The 5,935-nt window shown below is 39.4% G+C and overlaps 1 pseudogene; it reads left to right on the forward strand.

The window, feature by feature from the left end:
- Window positions 1–3,157: 3,157 nt before the first annotated feature.
- On the forward strand, window positions 3,158–3,787 carry LOC103204848 (annotated as a pseudogene).
- The last annotated feature ends 2,148 nt before the right edge of the window (window positions 3,788–5,935 follow it).

Genomic DNA, 5,935 nt, shown 5'->3' on the forward strand with positions numbered 1-5,935 from the left:
AAGATTATCTTCTGTGTCTGTGTTAATTGGTTTCCCTTTTCTTTGTTGAAGAGGGTCTGTGCAATCCTTCTGCCTAGTCCGCCATCTTGCCGGAACTCTCCATGTTTTGATTTTTAATGAATGTTTGTAGCTGTTTCTTCTCATTTTGAGTCATGCCACATCAGCAAATGGAGGTTCTGAATGTTTTACTCCATCCACATCATTAAAATCAGCTCTACTCTGATGAGGTAGCTCTTCCCCATTCATACAATCATATTTTGAGTGCCATTCTACTTGAGGGGTTCTTCTTCTGGCACTATATCAGACAATGTTTCAGGGCTATTGATAAAGTATTTCACTGCTATTCATAAGGTTTTCACTGGCCAATTCTTTGAGAAGTGGATGGCCCCTTCCTTCCACTGAGTCTGTCTTTGTCTGAAAGCTCCACTGAAACTGGTAATTGAAATACCAGAGGCATAACCTCCAGCCTCACAGCAACACGCAAGCCACCAGAGTATGACAAACTGACAGACAAGTGGTGACAGACGAGCTAACCACCATTCTACCCTATTCTTTGCTTGAAAAGAAAAAAAGAAAAATTCCTAATCCTAAGAATGTTTTGAGGACACAATAATTGAAAAGCAATGTTCTAAACCCTATGTGACAGGAAATAAAGAAAAAAGCCTATTAGGCTACTGGTGAAAATACTGTGTACTGTACTATGGTCTTGGACTGTGCTGAGAGTTTCAAGGACCAATTTGGTAAACAGTGAGATTGCATGTGTTTGATATCTGCATAGCTGTCATTATCCCAATAAATGAGAAAACCAAGATAATTTAATTAAGTTGTACAAGTTGCGGCAAGTGCTTAGTAACAGAGCCAGACTTTGAACCCAGGTTCTTTTCTCACTGTTTATGGTGGGCCAAAATCAGGCCTTATGGTGCAGCAGATAACTAATAGCACAGGCTCACATACAGTTCTCCTAACATTGCTGCATGGCACCTGAGCAGCTGTGAGGGCTAGTCATTATTTTATAACCTGGGTTATGCAGTGATATGGTGTTATGTATTATAGCAAGAAATTTTACCTGGATGTCAGGTTCTGGCTGAGGAGATGTGGCTCATCAGAAAACACTTTTCTGTATGCTAAGGAGTTTCAGGGAGAAATTTCAGACAAGGGGCTTCCCATGACTTTCCAGGAGTGCCCTGCTGGATAAGCTGACCTATAGTGTGGAGGAACTACAGGAGTATGAGAGCTGCTCATGATCTCCCTGATTGATGTTTCTCATATCTTTTGTAGAAATCTGTATCTTTTATGCTTAATCAAGTCAAATATGATTTTTTTAATTATGATTTGGATGCAAATTTATAAAGCAGATTCAATTTACTCTCAACAGGTCATGCACATTTGGTTTCATGGCCTTGATTTACAATCCCAACGATAAAAAGTTCTCCTTCTTTCTCCTCCCTGTGACTATGTCTTTCTTGTGTCCTTCTTATCTATGCATTCCTGTCTGTCCAACTTTCCCTCTCTGAAAATTCTGCCCTTCTGATTTCTCATAGTCAATTCATCAAAGGGGCGTATCTCTGAGGGTAGATAAATGCATCTCTCTGGGTAGGTGTTCTGCTTGTACGCTTTTCTACTATTTGGCTGGGAGCTAATCTTCAGAAGTGAGTCTAGTTCCAGGTCTGAAGTATAAGCTTGGGCTATAGTCTCAGGGATTCCACCAGCCTCTGTCTAACCAGTGATTCTGGTCATTTTTGTGTTTTGTTTCACATTTTCCTCCCAGGATCTCCAATTTTGATCCTTTTCCAAGTGGTTGGCATTGGTAACTGGGCACCATCTAGTTCTTCTGGTTTCAGGGTCATGAAGGTTGAAGTTCCCATGCTCTATCAGATCCTTGGACTAATTGTTTCCATATGACTTTGATTTTCTTCATTCTTCTTTGTTCCAGATGAAGGAAAACCAATAGTTACAGCTTACATGGCTGCTTAAAAGCTTTTAAGACCCCAGTCACTACTCACCAAAGTAGGATGTAGAGCAATATTTTTATATACTGTGTTGTGCTAATTGAGCCTGGTGTCCCCTGAGATCACGGTACTGAGCCTGAACCATGGTGACTCACTCCCTCAAGGTGTTTGCTTATCACTGAGAAGCTGCTCCAAGCTTGTTCCCTATTAGTTCTATAATATATTTTGCAGCACAAATACACACGTAAGAATATCATCAGCCAAATCTATCTATGGTCATGTGTATATTCCTGTTCACCTACCCACTCCTGATCTTCTCAGGTGTCTATTCATCCACCCATAGACTAGTGTTTGTTGTTGCTGGTAATGCAATATTTTGAATGTAATAGTATTTGCCTCTGTTATCTATATTTCTTGTGCATGTTTCTGTGTCCTCCTTTTCCCTATTGTTATTGTGCTGGTCAGACACTTTTGTTATAGTGCCTTTCCTTTAACCCAAATCAACTCATGACTCTTAACTAGTCAGAAACTTTCCCACCCCTTACCTCTTATCTCTGGTAACCAATAAAGTGAATTTCCTTCCCTGAGTAAACCTTTCTTTGACTTCTTATAATAATAGACTCATACAATAGTTGTCCTTCTGTGATTGACTTGTTTCACTCAGCATAATAATGTCCTCCAAGTTCATCCATGCTATGAGGTGTTTCATGGATTCTTCACTATTCTCTAATGTTGCATAGTAGTCCACTGTATGAATGTACCATAGTTTGGTTATCATTCATCTGTTGATGGGCATTTAGACTGTTTCCATCTCTTTGCTATAGTGATTAGTGCTGCAAGGAACATGGGTATGTATATGTCTATTCATGTCCTGGGTCTCACTTCTTTAGGATATATTACTAGTAGTGAAATTGTTGGGTAAAATGGTATTTCAATTTCCATTTTTTTAAGGAAACACCATATCATTTCCCACAGTTCCAATCTCTCTATATCCTTGCTGGCATTTGTTATTTTCTGCCTTGTTCAACTTTGCTATTGTTGCTGGGGTGTGATAATATCTCATTATTGTTTTGATTTGCATCTCTCTAATGGTCAAATAGGAGCTCTGGTAGCATAGTGTCTAAGGCACTTGATGGCACATAACAACAACAATGGTCAAATATGATTTGTAGTCAGACAGGCCTGAAAGCACTACTGGAAGAACCATTATGAAGGCTGCCAAAGGAGAACCCAAAGTCCAGTTTAAACTTGTATTGGTTGGTGATGGTGGTACAGGAAAGCTACATTTGTGAAACGTCATCTGACTGGTGAATTTGAGAAGAGACGTGTAGCCACTTTGAGTGTTGAGGTCCACCTTCTTGTGTTCCAAACTAACAGAGGACCAAATAAATTCAATGTGTAAGATATGACTGGTCAGGAGAAATTTGGGATATTCAGACATGGCTATTATCATAACATTTGATGTAACATCGAGAGTTACAGAATGCACCTAACTGGAATACAGATCTGGTTTGAGTATGTGAAAACATCCATATCATGTTGTGTGGTAAAAAAAAGTGGCCATTAAGAACAGGAAAGTTGAGGAAACATCTGTTGTCTTCCACCAAAAGAATAATCCTTTGTACTGTGGCATTTCTGCCAAAAGTAATTACATTTTCAAAAAGTCCTTCCTTTGGCTTCCTAGAAAACTTATAGGAGATCCTAACGTGGAGTTTGTTGCCATACTTGCTCTTGCCCCATCAGAAGTTGTCATGGACCCAGCTTTGGCAGCACAATATGAGCATGATTTAGAGGCTGTGCAGACAACTGCTCTCCTGGATAAGGATAACAACCTATGAGAGAACAAAGCTTGAGCCCAGCATCAGAAGTCTAGTTTTATAAGCAACTATCTTGTGATGTCGGTGGTGCAGTGTGTCTGCCAGATAATTATATAGCTAAGCAGAACATGTGCTAATCTTTGGGCTGCTGAAGGAGATTAATGGGCTTTGGAGTAAATGTGGCAGTTAAAAAAAAATCTCCATGTTTCAGTCCTGTATATTTAGCTGTTTTGGAACATAATTGTTTCCTTCTTGACTTTCAAATATAAGACTGCTAGAGTAACATCACAATATTAGTGGTAAAATCTTGTTTGTTAGTGTCATTCCCATTCCTTTTTGTTTAGAAACAGAATAAAATTATATTTCAAGTTAAAAATAAATAAGTAAATAAATATTTGCATACCATTGCTCAAACTCAGCCTTCTGTTGGCCTCACAGGAAGGAGCAGGACTTCATGACCAGAGTGTCTCCAATGGTCTAGAAGGACACTGTGATATTTCTAAAAGACTTGCTTTATACTCAAAGTAATTGACTTTCATTTTAAAAATGTGTCACTTCTACCTTAAAGTTATTTTTTTTAATTTAAGATCAATGATCTGACTACATCTTGGTTCCATATGAAGAGTACTAAACTGAAAATCAAGAGACCTGAATTCTAAATCTGTTTTGGCTACCAAGTTATTATATGACCTTTTACAAAACACTTAACCTTTATGTATGTTTTTCCTGCATTTGTAAAACAGGAGAGTTGGTCTAATACTTAGAGGATTTCTAAAGTTTCTCCTGGATTTACAGTTCCTTAATTCTTTGATCTGTTTTGTTTACTGCTATATCCCCACCATCTAAAGTATGTATGATGGAATTAAAGTAGATCTGAGGAAAAGTTTGGATTTGAATCCAATCCTGTTTGAATTCAAAACCCCTGGTATGTGTATGATATATCCTGATGATTGTTTAATTGAATATAATTCGGAGACAGAATTCCTGAGACAATGGGACCACAAGTCTGGTCAGTTAATCTAAAATCATTATGATTTTTCTAATCTTGAGATGTTTTGCTCAATTAGAATCCTGTTGTGGTAGTTCAGTTTGTGTGTCATTTTGGCTGGGCCTGGTTGAGTGGCTGGGCAGCTGGTTGTAGTATTCCCCATGATGAGACTGGTCATCAACTCCATGGTGGAATCTACTGTGAGCAGCTGAGGAGCTACCTTAGGGAATGTGGTCTGCTTCCTGTATATAAGGAGAAGCTTGGGGGAATAGTCTCTAGCTTATGGCACGCTTGAACCCTGCATGTAGCCGTGTCATTGTTCAGCAGCCTGCCATGCTCTGCAGACCTTGGGACTTTCAATGGACTTGAATTAACAGCTTGCCGTGTGGTTCGGTAACATCAGGACTGTGTCTTTTTACTTGTCAACCTTGGGTTTGTCGGCCTCAGCAACCAGCAGCTGTCAGCCTCTAGCTCCAGTGGGCTGGGAGCAGGAAGCAGAGCTGGACCCCAAGGTTGAGAGGCTTTCACCCAGCCCCTAGAGCCTGGCACTTTGAACTTGGACTTAAAGTCTCCAAATGGTAAGATAATAAACTCTTGTTTGTTAAGGCCATCCCATTTGTGGCTCTGACAGGAATACCTGTCAGGGCGGCACTAGGTAACCAGAACACCTGCCAAATGAGTTTTTAGCCCTAAATAATGATGGTCCCTTTAAATAGCATATGAGGAATTAGGTAGTGAGCAGAGAGAAGAGTACCAGCTGCTAAACCACTAATACAAACAGGTTTGTGCAAAGAAGGGAATACTTGTAGGAGAGAGAGGTGGTACTGAGAATAGTGTAAGTGGAAGTATCAGAAAAGCCTTCAGAGATGTGGGAAAGCCTGAAAAAGTCCTGAAATGTTACCTGTTCCTTACCATGTATACAAAACAGGGAGACAATGAACACAAGGGATCTTCTTAGACTCAGTTACAACCTGGACTGTGGGCAGAATTAAATAGAGCCCTCATTCCTAGCTCCCAATCGCCATGAAACTGCTAGATATTCTCTTATGTTAGAAGGTGTATTTCAATATAAACAAATAGTCCTAGCTTAACCATTTACTCATGTGTATATCTGAGTATTTTAAGTCATTGATTGCTCTCTTTATGGATCATATTTTCCTATAAATTATTGTTTTGTGTTA

This window comes from Orycteropus afer, unplaced genomic scaffold (genome assembly GCF_000298275.1).
Source record: "Orycteropus afer afer isolate SDZICR_OR568_19922 unplaced genomic scaffold, OryAfe1.0 scaffold00261, whole genome shotgun sequence".
NCBI lineage: Eukaryota > Metazoa > Chordata > Mammalia > Tubulidentata > Orycteropodidae > Orycteropus > Orycteropus afer.